This window comes from Mesoplodon bidens, assembly GCF_964165515.1.
Source record: "Mesoplodon bidens genome assembly, chromosome: 1".
Taxonomy (NCBI): Eukaryota; Metazoa; Chordata; class Mammalia; order Artiodactyla; family Ziphiidae; genus Mesoplodon; species Mesoplodon bidens.
In genome coordinates this window covers 177,337,613-177,355,041 of record NC_138176.1, presented here as the reverse complement: position 1 = coordinate 177,355,041, position 17,429 = coordinate 177,337,613, and positions in this window count along the sequence as shown.

Sequence of the window (17,429 nt, the reverse complement as noted above, 5' to 3'; positions counted from 1 at the left end):
AGAGAGCTTCTGGGTTGGTGAACATGTGGAGATTCAGAGAGAGTGGTGTGCCTGCATTCTCTGTGTCCTTTTCCCATTACTGTGCCCTATGCATCTCTTCCATCTGGCTGTTCCTGAGCTATATCTTCTTAAAATGAACTGGTCATCTAGTAAGAAAATGTTTCCTGAGTTTTGTGAGTCACTCTAGAAAATTAATCAAACCCAAAGAGGGAGTCATTGAAAGCTCCAATTTATAGCCAGTGGATCAGAAGCACAGGTGACAACCTGCAGAAGTGTTGGGGGGGGCGGCAATCTTGTGAGACTGAGCCGTTAACCAGTAGGACCTGGGTAACATTCTATCTACTTTTTTTTTTTTTTTTTTGGCTGTGTTAGGTCTTCATTGCTGCATGCTGGCTTTCTCTAGTTGTGGCCAGCAGGGGATACCCTTTGTTGTGGTGCTTGGGCTTCTCATTGCAGTGGCTTCTCTTGTTGCAAAGCATGGGCTCTAGGGCACACAGGCTTCAGTAGTTGTGGCATGCAGGCTCAGTAGCTGTGGTGCACAGGCTTGGTCACTCCGCAGAATGTGGACTCTTCCTGGACCAGGGCTCAAACCCATGTCCCCTGAATTGGCAGGTGGATGCTTAAACACTGCACTACCAGGGAAGTCCTGATAGCATTCTATCTACTTGAAGGTAGTATCAAAATTGAGTTGAATTGTAGGATGCCCAGCTGGTGTCAGAGAATTCCTTGGTGGTGTGGGAAAATTCCCCCAACAGTGGAATTGGGTGCAGAATCTTACTATCTAAAATATAACTTTTCTTGTTTCTGATCATTATTTATAGTTGCTTCTCTCTGAAAACAAAGGATATCCTTCATTTTTAATGCAACACTGTTTATATTTTTTGATTTAATGTTGGCATTGTTAATGTGAATAAACAAAGTTACTACAATGATAACAGACCAAAGTGGAAAGAAGACTGAACTAGTAACCAGGAGAATGGAGTGTTTTTGCTTTTGTTTTTGTTAGCTCTTCCATTTGCAAACAGTGTGGCCTTGACACATCTTTGAGATTTCTGCTCCTCAATTTATTCATTTGCAAATTGAGGTGATTGATTAGATTATTTCTAAGACATCTTTCAGATAGAGTCTATGACTTAAAAAAATATTTTAAGTGAATCTTCATAAAACAATACATTAATAACTGGTTGAAAAAATCTCATAACACATTTGTCATTAACTGTTTTTATAGATCTCCTTGTCCTTATTATTGTAGAACACTTGGAGCAACTGTTCTAAGCACTGAAGTCTCTCTACTGGAATTGAGCACTTGGAGGAAAAGTGAAGGTTCAGGCTAGTACAGCTCATTGCATTACTTCTTTACTTGCTCTTAGAAGAGAAAAACTTAGGCCTTGGCAGGGACAACACCCATAAAAATGTCATTTAGCTGAACATTTTGTGTGAAATATTTGTCTTTTCCTGTCCAGAAAAAGAAATGAAGCAACAACATTCAGAGGAAGTACAAATTTATTGCAAGGATTTACAAAAACTTCTACTTAAAATGGAAAGGGTACCATTAATATTGTCAAGACTTTCACAGAATAACTGTCAATAGTTAAATTTCTACTATGCTCTAGTACATTTTATATAGTACATGACAATTTATTTACATCTACTGTGTAATATATTTAGTCCACACATATGTGTTTTCCTATTTTTTCTGTCTTAGAAAGAAGTCCACAAAATTTTTTCTTTTTCTTTTCATTTATTTTTTTTAGCAATTATACATATAAAATATTTACATGGACTGGAGAGAAATTTTAGTGACCCTGTTTCTGCTCTTTTTATCAACATTCAGTGTGAAAGACCGTGTACTTGCCAGTCCCACAGCTAGATTTCCTGTCTTCATTTTATTGCTGATACAATACCACTTAAAGAAGATTTTTGGCATCCACATACTTTTTAGGCTCCTCCCTAGTCCCCAAGGAGGAGTATAGTTTTGCCCAAGCCAATCAAGACAATTCCATCCTACTTGCCAATGATTTCTTTAAGCATGGGTGTCCTGGCTAGAGGAGTTTAAAGGGAAGTATTGGTGAGGTTTCTGGGGCAGTGTTTCTGTTCCTGCCTTTGTACACTGAATGCCTGATGTTGGGAGCTTCTGCAACCATGTCAAGAGTATGAGGGAAAAGCCAAGAGGATCACAGAATTTTGAGCTAGAGTGCTGACTCTGTTGAGTTGTTGAGGTAACTAACCTACCTTAGAACCAGGTACTTCCAGACCTTTTGTTATATGGAATAACATGTGTTTCTATTGATTAAACCACTTTGGGTAAGCTTCTCTGTAATTTGCAAGTGAAAGCATCCATATTATTTCCATGCACGCCTTTCATTGTCCTATGTGGTCCAGTCAGGAGTTGGAAAAGAACTATCAGTACAGATTCTGTATTCCCCCAAAATGGGCCTGAGATTGTATCCATCAAATAACAATGTTGGAGTATACTATCGTCTCATATTAGTTCTTTTTAGTCTCATATTAGTCCGGTGAATTTGAGGTTCTTGATGTCTCATCACAGAAAGAATTCAGTGAGAAACAAACTGATAGGTAAGAAGTGGATTTATTTAGAGAGAAACACAATTCACAGACAGAGTGTGGGCTATCTCAGAAGGCGAGAGGCCTCAAAATATGGTGTGGTTTGTTTTCATGGGCTGGGCAATTTCATAGACTAATGAGTGGGAGGATTATTCCAAGTATTTTGGGGAAGGGGAGAAGATTTCCAGCAGTTGGGCCACTGCCTACGTTTTGGCCTTTTATGGTTAACCTCTAAACTGTCATGGCGCTGGTGGGTGTGTCATTTAGATGCTAATGTATTACAATGAGTGTTTAATGAGGCTCAAGGTCCACTGGAAGTGGAATATTCCGCCATCTTGGACCTAGTTGGTTCAAACAAGTTTTTGTCATGTCTTATGGCTATGTTATTATTTTAAAGGTTGTGCCCTGCCCCCTTCCCTCCTGTTTCAGGATGATCATCCAGCTTCATCTTTTGGGTGACTATCCAGATAAACAAAGCAAAACAGAGATCATTGGCCTAAATTATTAACCATTAGGGAATATTTGCCTCGACTCCACATTTTGCATATTGGGTTTTTAATGGGTGGTTTACAGGACACAGCAGGCTTCTCAGCTTGAATCTCAATTCACTCTCCCTCACTGCAGAAGTAAGACATGTCTGGGCATGCCCAGTGGGTAAGCAGGTTGGGCTCTTCAGAGGACTCTTGGTGTAAAGGTTTGAGGCCTACTGGAGGAGAAAGGGGATGAACAAGTTTTGCTTAAGAGTGACAAATGGAATATTTTCTGCTATATCTGTAAACAAAGGATGTCACAGTCATCAGTGATTGCAGCCACCAGCCGAAGGTGAGCTGGTGAGCTCCGAGGGACCTCAGGAAAGAAACAAAGAATACCTGTCATCTATCAGCTATCAGACTGCAGTCACCCCCTGACTGTGAGTAAGCAAGCCCTGAAGAAACTCAGGATGTGAAGACTCAGGATACTGGACCCAGATAGCTGAGGTACATATCAAAGCAGTGTTCTCAGTGATCCCAGACTCTTGCATCTTTGTATACATATAAAAGTGCTGATTTCCTTAATTTGAGATATCTGGTTTTCTTTAATTAACAATAATATTTTGATGTTCAGACTACCTATCTTTTGCAAAACTCCTATATATCCTGGCTCCCTCCTTCGTCTCTTTAAAGCAGTTCTCTCAGGGTTATTTGAGATGCTACCTCCCAGGCATGAAGTCCTAAAAATTTCTGCCAAATGAAACATCACTCTCAACTTTTAGGTTGTGAATAATTTTTTATTCGACAAGAGCAGCTTCATATTATCAGAGAGGAAGAGTGATTTGGAGAAATCTGCAGTTCATTTTTGTGGGCAGAATTTTTTCTGCCCCCCTTCAAATTAATAGGTTGAGGTCCTAACACTCAGCCCCTCCGAATGTTGCTGTGTTTGGCAACAGGGCCTCTAAAAAGGTAACTAAAGTTGGGAGAGGGCTTCCCTGGTGGTGCACTGGTTTAGAATACTCCTGCCAGTACAGGGGACACGGGTTCGAGCCCTGGCCCAGGAAGACCCCACTTGCTGTGGAGCAACTAAGCCTGTGGGCTACAACTACTGAACCTGTGCTCTAGAACCCATGTGCCACAGCTACTGAGCCTGCGTGCCACAACTACTGAAGCCTACTTGCCTAGAGCCCATGCTTTGCAATAAGAGAAGCCACTGCAATGAGAAGCCTGCACACTGCAACAAAGAGTAGCCCCCGCTCGCTGCAACCAGAGAACGCCTGCATGCAGCAACGAAGACCCAACACAGCCAAAAAACAAACAAAAAGAAAAAAGTTGTAGGGAGAAAAATCTTTTTCTCCACCAACTTATGATGTGTGTGTGTGTGTGTGTGTGTGTATTGAGTGGTGTATGCAAATTAATTGACAATACACAGATTAACAGAAAAAAAGACAATGCTTATTCACATGTATACAAAAGCACTCATAGGTGAGTAACTCACTGAATAGACAGAGGTAAAGTTTTATATACCAATATATCAAAAATAGGGGAGGTGATTAAGGGCTTCAGTGGGATAGTATGGATAGCTCTATTAGACTAATTTTGTTGCTAATGGGAATTGGCTGGAAGCTCCCCCAGAGAGGGTGGTTTATAGCAACTGAATTTCCACTACTGGTGCCAAGGGTCAATCTCCCAAACAGGAAACTCTCTCAGTGTGGGTCCATGGCAGCTGTACTTTCATAAGGCTCTGCTTAAATTTAGGTAATGCTTCTTTCCCTGGTTGTTGATTGTTCAGATATTTTCAGCATAAAGTAATCTTTATATGACTTTGATGGGCTACTAATCCCTTCATGGTTAAATGGGGTCATTAGGGTGGACCCTAATCCAATATGAGTGCTGTCCTTATAAAAAAAATGAGACATGGATACACAGAGGAAGAACACCATGTGAACAGGAAGACAGCCCATGTAGAAGACAGAGAGGCCTCAGAAGAAGCCAACCCTGACAGCACCTTGATCTTGGACTTCTGGCCTCCAGAACTGTGAGAAAATTAATTTCTGTTGTTAAGCCATCCAGTCTGTGGTATTTTATTATTGCAGCCTTAGAAAACGAATATACACAACTTTTCTTTGTTTTGTTTTTTCTTTCTGATTCTTATGAATTACATCAAAAAGTAACAAAGTCTGCATGCAAGGATAAAATAAAGGAAGTGTTTACTCATAAGTCTCTGTGAAATTTGGGGTGTTCAAAGAGGCATTTTCTAAGGTCAAGTGAAAAGGTGGCAAGAAAGAATTAACCCACTTTAATACAGGACTGTCAGTACTGTAAGGCTCTGCTGGAGTACAACTTGGTGGGAAGGGGTTATTAATAGCCAGAGGCACCATCTCCAGCAACAGATCCATCTTCCAGAGGCCATGCTTTTAGATAATGCATCAGAGCCTTCAGCGGGTGAAACTATAGTAAAGCACAGCAAGGCAGAGCTCAGGAGACACTGAATGCTAACAGGACTTGCTTGTGGCCATATATGAAGCCCCTCTAGAAACACCTGGAAGTAATTTGGAGAAACACTAATGGTGGGAGATGGGATAGACAGATATGGGTTAATAATCTACCATAGCTGGATGGTATCAACCAGCACCAGATAATTCTTTCTATTTTATCTTCTTCCCTTTCTCTTCCCTTCCCTTCCTCTCTCTCTTTCTTTCTTTCTTTTTCTTTCTGCCTCTCTCTCTTTCTTTTTTCTTTCTTTCTTTCTCTCTCTCTCTGCCTCTCTTTCTTTCTTCCCAGATCAGGGCTCAAACCCATGTTCCCTGCATTGGCAGGCAGATTTTTAACCACTGCGCCACCAGGGAAGTCCCCAGAAACCATTTTAAACAACACAGTGGTCATCAAACAAGGCCACTGGGTATGATGGAGTAAGGCACAAGCAAGAGCTCTCTGTGATCATGTCATCACACAGGATCAAAAGAGAATTATGAAATCACAAAATGAAGAAATATTCTCCTAGTCTAGCTAACAAAAGTGACTTGTTTCCTTACAAGTTAATTTTAGCTCCAGTCCAAATAAACCAACCAGTTCTAAGACATTCTTTCTTTTCCCTCAATAAAATGTAACTCCATTCCTCATACCTTTTTCTACTGAAAATACACATTCTACTTTCCTACTGTACATTGAAATGTTTCCATATTATTCCTATTAGTTTTAATTACATGTTTAAATTAGAATCCTCAGCTCTTAAAAACCTTAATTTTTAGTGAATGTTAAGAAGTAACAATTATGAACTGCCATTTACATTAGCCTTCTGTAGATTGGTGAACATAAATATTAGTGATAATTTCTAAAAACATTTGTTTTCTTATAGAGAACATCTCAGGGTGGCACCAAACATTTTCACTAATAGTCCTAGATGCCTTTAGTTTCTCTATTTAGGAATTGATATCTCAGTATCTTATCGTTTTTTGGAAATTTACCTAGCTATTTAAAAACCTTTCATCATTTAAAATTAGTACAACTCTAGAACTTTTAAGTCACCAAACACCTGGAAAGATCATTTCTAAAATATAATTATTTTTAAAGAGTTTACCCAAAGGTTCTTATCTCATTTACATTTAAAGTCTCATCATATGAATTTATTTTCCTTGCAACTTCCTTGTAAGTTCTTATTTGACTTCTATCAAGCCTCGGTACTGTAAAGTATTACACCTCATGTTGATGACTCTAACAGCATGTCTATATTCATTAGATCAACCAGCTTAAATTTTAATACCAAGTATCAACTTAATATTGTTTATTTCTCAGTTCACGTGAATCTGAAAGTCATTTTGGCTGGTTTCTTTATTTGTAAGTGATTTCTTTTATATTAAATAGAGCTATTTATAAATTCAATTTTGATAATAATTTCCAGAGGTAGAGATATCTCATGTGTATAATGTGTACACAGACATTAAATATAAACAGGCACAACTAGAGATCTCATGTCTTCACTTAAAAACTTAGTTATGAATCAGGTACCACAATATAAACTTATTAGTTTACAAAGAACAGTTGGAATACATTAAAGTTCCTTAGTTAGGTGACTCAGGCTTTACAATTTGTAAAGTTTGTCTCAGGGAGCATTCCCAGTGGTTTGAATTTTAAAACTGCCATTTTCCCCCTTGGTTTCAGGTCTTGCCTGATTGAGCTAATTAGGCCCAGTGTCAGGTCCCTGTAGCCTTATTTACATTCTGGTTTGTAGAGATCTGTACGAGAAAAACAGTTGTTTTTAGTTCCCCAAAGAACACGTCTGTCACCTAAATGATACTAAAAGATTTTATCAGTGACACGATTTCTTACTAAACTGAAATTTATTTTATGAGTTCTATGTTCTAGAACTTTAGAGTTTAATTTATCATGCCTTCAAAGGTTTGTATAAGGCATTCAGCAAAGACCTTCATTTTGAGTTCACAAGTTAAGCTCAGAGCAAAATCACTATTTTTATTTTTATTAGCCCTTGAATGTTAGTTCCCAGTTTTTACTTATTAGTATGGCTCAGGTAACACTATTGGTTTCCTTTAGTATGTTTAATATTTTCTGAAGGGCAACATATATGCCTTGTCTTCTAATACCATGGAGGGGAAGCATTCCCTAGTGAAACATGCCTATCTCATAATATAATTTAAAAAAGGGATGTAACCATCTTATATAAAGCCCATTTAAATATACCAATTTAATACACTTTCATCTCAATTCTGTCAAATTTTATACCTTTAACTTTAGCTTTTATTAGGATCCAATCAACAAGCTTTTATCTTACAGGAGGAGTTCTAAAAGTTTTTCTTGTTCCCTGTTCACTTTATCTATTTTTATATAAAATGCTCTGGGATCCCCAGAGTAGGGTTGAGCCAAGAACTCAGACCATTTTGCCTAACTGTTGCCCCAAATAATTGCTGGTCAGGTATCACAGTGTAAATTTTTTTTCAGTCTCTTAAATATATTTTAAAACTGGGTAAATAGAATGGACTTGTTTGGCTTTTAATATTGAGAACCAGTAGGGAGTCCCTTTTGGTCCATTTAACCTTAGGTAGTATAGTAATATCAAAACCTCATGTTTTAATCATATAAATGTCCATTTTATTTATCCCATTTTAAATAACCATCTATAGTTTTTTTATTCATTTGAGATAATTCCTTTCAAAATTTCTACCTTGTTGGAAATAGTATCTAGACTTTCCTTATAGGATGTTTCCTGTTAACATTAATTATTCTAATGCTTTATTAGCATCTCTAAGACCCATTGAGGGGACATAAAGACCCCAAATGAAGCTTCCCAGACCAGTTTTCCTGTTTTAAATTAAAGACATCCTTAGGTTAATCATTAGATATATTTTTTCCACCTTTAATTTGACTTTTGTTTTTATAGTTACCAATAAAACAGCTGTTTATGAGAGTGCTCTAGATTCACCAATTTGTTAGTTTCCCCAATATTAAAAGGATCCATCATTTGGCTATTAATAAAATATATGTATTAATAGTGATTCAAACCACTAAGATGCAAGCGTTTTCCCCATAAGAGAGTGGGGGAGGATGCCCCGTAAGTAAAATCCAGAGAGTTTACCCTCAAAAATAGTATGACAGAGGTCAAGTTTTCAAAACATCTACATGAATATTCACACGGAATGTCCTAAAAATATCAGGTAGAACACTTACATCTCAAAAGACACAGAGAAATGCATGTTTCCCCTTAGAAGGCCTTTGTTTAAAGTCAGAATTCTGGAAGGATGTTTTTACCAAGCAGGCTTTTTAACCTCAATTTAACTTAGCTACATATGCCATAAAGGAGCCTCCTCATTTTTAGGGTGAAATTTCCAAGTAAGTAAATAGTTGTGAGTTTTGTACGTATATTAACTTGGCTGAGGTATTAGTTGGAGGCTGGCAATCTGTCATTCTTTTTTTTTTTTTTGAAACCTTTATTTCCATTCTGTTTATCAAAATAAAATTGCTGGTGACGATAGTGTGATGGGCCAGGGTGCTGCTTGAAAGCTTAACTACTCTAGGTTTTGCCCCAGAGTTGTTTCAGGCCCCTCTTATGTGTCTTGGGCTCTCCCAGTGGTGTATAAGTTTACCACAGGTGCTCAGTTCACGGAATGGCCAGTTGTTATGTGTAGCCGGTTGAGCAGGTTGTTAATTAAATGAGTGGGTTTCTCTACAGGGACAGCTGCACAGCATGAGGTCTCACCTCCACCACTCCTGCAAGTTTCTCAGTTGCCGGAGAAAGCCGTTGCCAGCCAGGAGGAGAGATTCCCTTCTTCGGAGCTCAGAAGGTCTCATAAAATTTTAGTTTTTATTTCGACAAACTCTATTAAGGTAGCCAATTCAAGGAAAAATGACAGTGCCATCTTCCCCCTAATAACTCAGTCCCATCTTACTCAGTGTTTAACTGAGCAAAGTCTTCCCAGTCTCTAAACTGAGGATAACTACTCAGTATCCTAACTGAGTCTCTCTTCCCAGTGCCTTTTACACTGAGGATAACCCACTTGAGCAAAATCTTCCCAGGCCTTTGACTGAGGATTACCCAGGTACCTCTTCTTGAAACCAAGTTTCAAGGATAACCAATTCCCTCACTGGATAACACTTAGGATCATCAACCAATAATGTGAGATCTTAGAACCAGGAGAGACTCACCAAATTCATCTGGACTGGCCGAGGATGTGGATGGGCACAAAAGGCCTCTGCTGACACCAATGCTCCGGATCCTTGTAGAGTTCAGGAGAAGGAGAGGAATCTGCTCTGGTCCCTTCTTCAGTCGCCATAACTGTGGACTTAAAAAATTATTCACAACCTAAAAGTTGAGAGTTATGTTTTATTTGGCAGGAATTTTTAGGACTTTAAGCCTGGGAGGCAGCATCTCAAGTAACCCTGAGAGAACTTCTCCAAGGAGGCGAGGTGGGGAGCCAGGTTATATAGACGTTTGTAACAAAGAGCAGGTAGTCGGGAACATCGAAAGGTTATTGTTAACTAAGGAAAACCAGGTATCCCAAGTTAAGGAATTTTGTGCTTTTCTATGTATGGGAAGATGCAAGAGTCTGGGCTCACTGAAATCATTTCTTTGATCTGCACCTCAGCTATCTGGGGCCAGTATCCTGTGTTTTCACATCCTGAGTTTCCTTAGGGCTTGTCATAGGGAGTGGTTGCAATCTGATGGCTGCTGATGGCATGTGTTCTTTCCTTCCTGAGTTTCCAGGGCTCACTGGCTCACATTGGAGGGCTGCAAGTGCTGATGACTGTGGCATCCTTTGTTTACTGATATGGCAGGAAATATTCCATTTATCAATAGGAAAGAAGCAGTTTCTTGCATTAGCATTTGAAAAAAGCAGGCAAAACTATAGGTGCATCAGAGATCACACTTTGTGGTCAATGCATTATTCTGTCTCCAGAATAGAATTTTAATTGAGTAGATCCCTCTCCATTAAATCCACCTGGATTGTATATTAAATAATAATTTATCTTTCCCAGATTTGTGTTGATTTAATAAGGGACTACAAACCTCTATCTTTATTAAGGACCTGAGAATCCTATGAAAAGTAACTGGTTAACTAATGCAAAAAAGTGTCAAGCAAACTTCATTGATTTAGTAGAAATCTGCCTTTTCGAAAATACTAGCCATGAACATGATTTAACAAAAGGAAAAGAAAAATGCTAATTCAATAACTTTGAACAATAACATTGATTTATCTGAAGAATGTTCCTTGAATAAAAAAACTATAATACAGTATTACATTTTAAACTTATCATTTTTGCCTAAGGACTTTGAATCATGTATTGAGGTATTATTTTATATATTCTAGCTCAGCATACCCATGTGTCAATATCATCACTGTTTTATTTTATGAAGAATCAGAATTCTTCTCTTGCTCTGTACAAAGAATCTACATCAATATCTTGAGACCTAAAAGATGACAGTAGTGTGTTTGCAACCCACAAGCAAACCATTTTAGAGATTTCAGCTGTGAAACAGAAATGACTTTTAAATAGCATACAGGTAATTAGTGGAAAGAAGGGAGTGGAAACACCTGATAGTGTTTGCTTCCTGATTAAAGGCATACAGCCTTTGTGCAACTTCATATCTGTCTCCTGCACTGGATCCTCACCTGGAGGCTCCTTCTCCATGGCTTGCCCATCCTTTCATCTCACTCAGGTGTCAGTTCCTCAGGGAGACCTTGCCTGGCACCTTATTTAAGAGAGTACCCTCATCCTTCATTACTCTGTTTTTTGTTACAGCACCTATTCCACCTGAATTAAATAATACAGGTCTATATTCCCTTAGCAAAAATATTTGAGAACAATTAATTTTAGAAAGAAAGTGGGTGGTTTTTACTGTATATTTGTAACACCCTAATACCCCTGGTCTGAGTCACCATCTCATAATGAAATTCATTAATATCAATTTCTAGTAGGATAAAAAAGACTGTAGATAGCTTCATGTCAGTTCAAGGGAGCTATTGTCATGAGATAAGTTATAAAAATTTGTACTTTGGCTTTCAGGCCTCTTGGAGTTTAGAACTGGAAATAGGGGATTTGGAGAAATATATATGTTTCCATATATATATAAACAAACATATATTTATTAAACAAATTTATTAAACAAAACAAACATATATTTATTAAACAAATTTATTAAATTCTATATAGAAACAAACATTTTTATTAAACAAATTAAATATATATATATTAAACAAATTTATGAAATAAACATATTTATTAAACATATATCTATTACACAAATTTCTTACACAAATTTATTAAACAAATTTATTAAATATATATTTATTAAACAAACAAATTTCCTGAATATATTCAGGAAAAAACTCATACACCCTTTTTGGTGAACAAAGCAAGGGGACAATGCAAATCCACAATACAGAGAAGTCTCACTTAGCACCGGTCAAAAGTGACATCTGAAAAAAGTGTAAAAACCAGAAAGGCAGGACAGGACTTGGGGAACAAGGAGACATGTCACGCTGATGGGCGGGATGTAAATTGCCAACAGCCAATCTGGAGAAGTGCAGGGTGTTTCCTAAAACATCTGAAAAACAGAGCCACAGAGCCTAGGGCACTTCCACTCATGGGTGTATACCATGGGAAAACAGAAAATCAACAAGACACAGCCACACCAAAGTTTAGGGCTGCTCTGTTTAAAAGAACCTTGACTTCGATAATCCTTAAATATCCCAGGAAAGACACAAATAGATAAAGAAGTTGTGATACTTACGTATGATGGAATATCCCTCAGCCGAGAAATCAATGTCATAAGGCCAGTAGCAGCATAATGAGGGCATTTAGGTACGATGATTCTAAGTGAAATAAGTCACACAGAAAAAGAAACATATCCTGATATGACTTTTAAAGAGAATGTAAACATGGCTACACAGGAACTGAATTAGAAAACAGAACAGAGTCTCACATTTAGAAAACACACTTATGCCTGTTTAAGGGGAAAGGGAAAGTGGGGTGATGCAAAAAACCAGAGTTTGATATTAGTACAGGTACCGTTTCATAAAACAAATATGTAATAGACAAGAACGACTCCTTGCTCAGTGAACTGGACTCAACACCCCCTATTCCCCACAGAGGAATAAATCTGAATAGTAAGAATCTTAAAATCTATGCATTCATATGTCTCCATAAGGGAATAAAGTGTATCTAGATCGGCATAAACACGGCAGTGAAAATCAGCTCAACCCCATTATAAAAATGAATTTCAAAAACAAAACACAAAAGCAGTGAAATTCTTAAACAATTCGTTCAGGGGCTCTGATGCAACCTGGATTGACCCCATCTACACTCACAGCTCGATGAGACATAAGGCTGGACACTTGGGGCTGAGAGGATTGGTGAGGTTGGGGGAGCAAATGCAGACCCTTTAAAATAATAATGCATGCCACCCATTCCCTGGGTCCCAACTCTCCAGGTTTAAGGGAATCTTACTACAGCTAAAACATGCATGGGAAACCCAGAGGATGGGACACCGTGTGATCCAGAAAGGTTTCTACAACACATCTCATTTTCCTTCTCCTGGTGCTCGTGTTCCCCATTACAGTTGCTTAACTCTCAATCTCCCCACTTGGAGAGTCAACGCCTTTAACCTTCTGTTGCTCACAGTTTGCAAATTGTGCGGAGGATGAAAGGGAATAGGGAGAACCAATGAGAGTCCAGCTCTAGGCATTTGGATGGGCATATTTCATTCTAATTTCCCGTCAGGAAGAAGAATTAACAAAAGTCTCAGCCTGCCGCCCCGGAAGCAGAATAGGGCCTGAAGCAATCCTGCGGTTTTGCAGCCAGCTCACAAAAAAGCGAGGTGAAAAATGGAGATCAGGGGCACAGAAATTCACAAACCTGCAGAGTTATAAAGGACAACTATGAGTCCAAATATTTGTTGAGGGAAGGCAATGAAGAGGACTTGAAAGGGAGGCAGAATTGCAGGAAACTTATTTCAAGATGTAGATTGGAATCAACATTAAAGCACAGGAGAAGCGGCAGAACTTCGACAAAGATTCACTGGGCCAAAAAGGGCGTATGCTTTTTTTCCTGAATATATTCAGGAAAAAACGCATACGCCCTTTTTGGCCAACAAAACAAGCGCACAATGCAAATCCGCACAACAAAAAAGTCTCACTGCAAACCAGTCAAGAAGGACATCCGAAAAAAGTGTAAAATCCAGAAAGGCAGGACAGGATGTGGTTAACAGGGAGACTTGTTACGCTGATGGGTGGGCTGTAAATTGCCAAGAGCCACTCTGGAGAAGTGCAGGGTGTTTCCTAAAACATCTGAAACACAGAACCATAGAGCCTAGGGCACTTCCACTCAGGGATGTATACCTTGGGAAAACTGAAAATCAACAAGACACAGCCACCCCAAAGTTTAGGGCTGCTCTGTTTACAAGAACCTTGAGATCGATAATCCTTAAATATCCCAGGAAAGACAAAAATGGATAAAGAATTTGTGTTACTTACGTACGATAGAATATCCCTCAGCCATGAAATCAATGTCATAAGGACAGTAGCAGCATAATGAGTGGATTTAGGTACGATGATTGAAAGTGAAATAAGTCACACAGAAAAATAAACTTATCCTAAGATATCACTTATAAAGGGAATGTAAACATAGTTACACATGAACTGAATTAGAAAACAGAACAGAGTCTCACATTTAGAAAACACACTTATGCCTGCTTAAGGGGAAAGGTGAAGTGGGGTGATAGAAAAGCCAGAGTTTGATAATAGCACAGGTACCATTCCATAAAACAAATATGTAATAGACAAGACCGACTCCTTGCTCACTGAACTGGACACAACAGCCCATATTCCCCACAGAGGAATATATCTAACTAGTAAGAATCTTAAAACCTATGTATTGATATGTCTCTGTAAGAGAATAAAGTGTGTCTAGAGCGAAATAAACACGTCAGAGAAAATCAGCTCAACCCCATTATAAAAATGAATTTCGGGCTTCCCTGGTGGCACAGTGGTTGAGAGTCCACCTGCCGATGCAGGGGACATGGGTTCTTGCCCCCATCCGGAAAGATCCCACATGCCTCAGAGTGGCCAGGCCCATGAGCTATGGCCTGAGCCTGTGCTCTGCAACAGGAGAGGCCATAACACTGAGAGGGCTGCGTACCGCAAAAAAAAAAAAAAAAAAAAATTAGTTTCAAAAACAAAACACAAAAACAGTGACATTGTTACACAATTCCTTCAGGGGTTCTGATTCAACCTGGATTGACCACATCTACACCCACAGCTCGATGAGACATAAGGCTAGACACTTGGGGCTGAGAGGATTGGTGAGGTTGGGTGAGCACATGCAGACCCTTTAAAGCAAAAATGTCTGCCACACATTCCATGGGTCCCCACTCTGCAGGTTTAAGGGAATCTTACTACAGCTAAAACATGCATGGGAAACTCAGATGATGGGACACCGTGTGATCGGAAAAGGTTTCTAAAACGTACCTCATTTTTCCTCTCCTGGTGCTCGTGTTCCCGATTACAGCTGCTATACTCTCAATCTCCCCACTTGGAGAGTCAGCACCTTTAACCTCTTGATCCACGCAGTTTGCAATTTGTGCGGAGGATGAAAGGGATTAGGGGGAACTAATGAGAGTCCAGCTCTAGGCATTTGGACGGGAACAAGTCACTCTAATTTCCAGTCAGGAAGATGAATTAACCAAAGCCTCAGCCTGCCGACCCGGAAGCAGAATAGGGCCTGAAGCAATCCAGCGGTTTTGCGGCCAGCTCACAAAAAAGCAAGTTGAAAAATGGAGCTCATGGGCACAGAAATTCACAAACCTGCAGAGATTTAAAGGACAACTATCGTCCAAAAATCTGCTGAGGGAAGCCACCGAGGAGGACTTGAAAGTGAGGCAGAATAGCAGGAAACAGATTTCAAGAGGTAGATTGGAATCGCCTTTAAAACACAGCAAAAGCAGCACAACTTCGACAATGATGCACTAGGCAAAAAAGGGTGTATTCGATTTTTCCTTTTGGCCGACCAAGCAAGCGCCCAATGCAAATCAGCCCTACAAAGAAGTCTCACATCCGAGTGGTAAAAAGGAACATCAGAAAAAAGTGTAAAAACCAGAAAGGCAGGACAGGACGTGGGGAACAGGGAGACTTGTTACGCTGATGGGCGGGATGTAAACTGCTGAGAGACACTCTGGAGAACTGCAGGGTGTTTCCTAAAATATCTGAGAAACAAAACCAGAGAGCCTAGGGCACTTCAATTCATGGGCATATACCTTGGGAAAACTGAAAATCAACAAGACACAGCCACCCCAAAATATTGGACTGCTCTGTTTACAAGGACATCGACTTTGATGATCCTTAAATATCCCAGGAAAGACAAAAATGGATAAAGAAGTTGTGGTACTTACGTACGTTGTAAGATCCCTCAGCCAAGCAATCAATGTCATAAGGCCTGTAGCAGCATAATGAGTGGATTTAGGTATGATGATTATAAGTGAAATAATCACACAGAAAAAGAAACTTATCACAGGATATCACTTATAAAGGGAATGCAAACATGGCTACACATGAGGTGAATTAGAAAACAAAACAGAGTCTCACATTTAGAAATCACACTTATGCCTGCTTAAGGGGAAAGGTGAAGTGGGGTGATGTTAAAAAACCAGAGTTTGATATTAGCACAGGTACCATTCTGTAAAACAAATATGTAATAGACAAGACCAACTCCTTGCTCAGTGAACTGGACTCAACACCCCCATTCCCCGCAGAGGAATAAATCTGACTAGTAAGAATCTTAAAACCTGTGTATTCATATGTCTCTGTAAGGGAATAAAGTGTGCCTAGATCAGCATAAACACGGCAGTGAAAATCAACTCAACCCCATTATACAAATGAATTTCATAAACAAAACACAAAACAGCGACATTGTTAAACAAATCATTCAGGGGATCTGATGCAACCTGGATTGACCCCATCTATACCCACAGCTCGATGAGTCATAAGGCTGGACACTTGGGGCTGAGAGAATTGGTGAGGTTGGGTGAGCAAATGCAGACCCTTTAAATCAATAATGTGTGCCACGCATTCCAAGCGCCCCAACTCTCCAGGTTCAAGGGAATCTTACTACAGCTAAAATATGCATGGGAAATCCAGAGGATGGGACACCATGTTATCGGGAAAGGTTTCTAAAACCCTCCTTGTTTTTCTTTTCCTGGTGCTCGTGTTCCCCATTACAGCTGCTTTACTCTCAATCTCCCCACTTGGAGAGTCAGCGCCTTTAAACTCCTGTTCCGCACAGTTTGCAATTTTTGCGAAGGATGAAAGGGAAGAGGGGAACCAGTGAGAGTCTAGCTCTAGGCATTTGGACAGGCACATGTCACTCTAATTTCCCGGCAGGAAGAAGAATTAACCAAAGGCTCAGCTAGCCACCCCGGAAGCAGAATAGGGCCTGAAGCAATCCTGCGGTATTGCGGGCAGCTCACAAAACAGTGAGTTGAAAAATGGAGCTCAGGGGAACAGAAATTCACAAACCTGCAGAGTTATAAAGGACAACTATTGTCCAAAAATCTGTTGAGGGAAGCCAACGAGGAAGACTTGAATGTGATGCACAATTGCAGGAAACAGATTTCAAGAGGTAGATTGGAATCACCTTTAAAGCACAGGAAAAGCGGCAGAACTGCGACAGTGATGCACTGGGCCAAAAAGGGCGTATGCTTTTTTTCCTGAATATATTCAGGGAAAAACGCATATGCACTTTTTGGCCAACCAATCAAGCCGAAATGCAAATCTACACTAAAAAGAAGTCTCACATCCCAATGGTCAAAAGGGACATCCGAAAAAAGTGTAAAAACCAGAAAGGCAGGACAGGACGTGGGGAAAAGAGAGATAGCATCCCGCTGCTGGG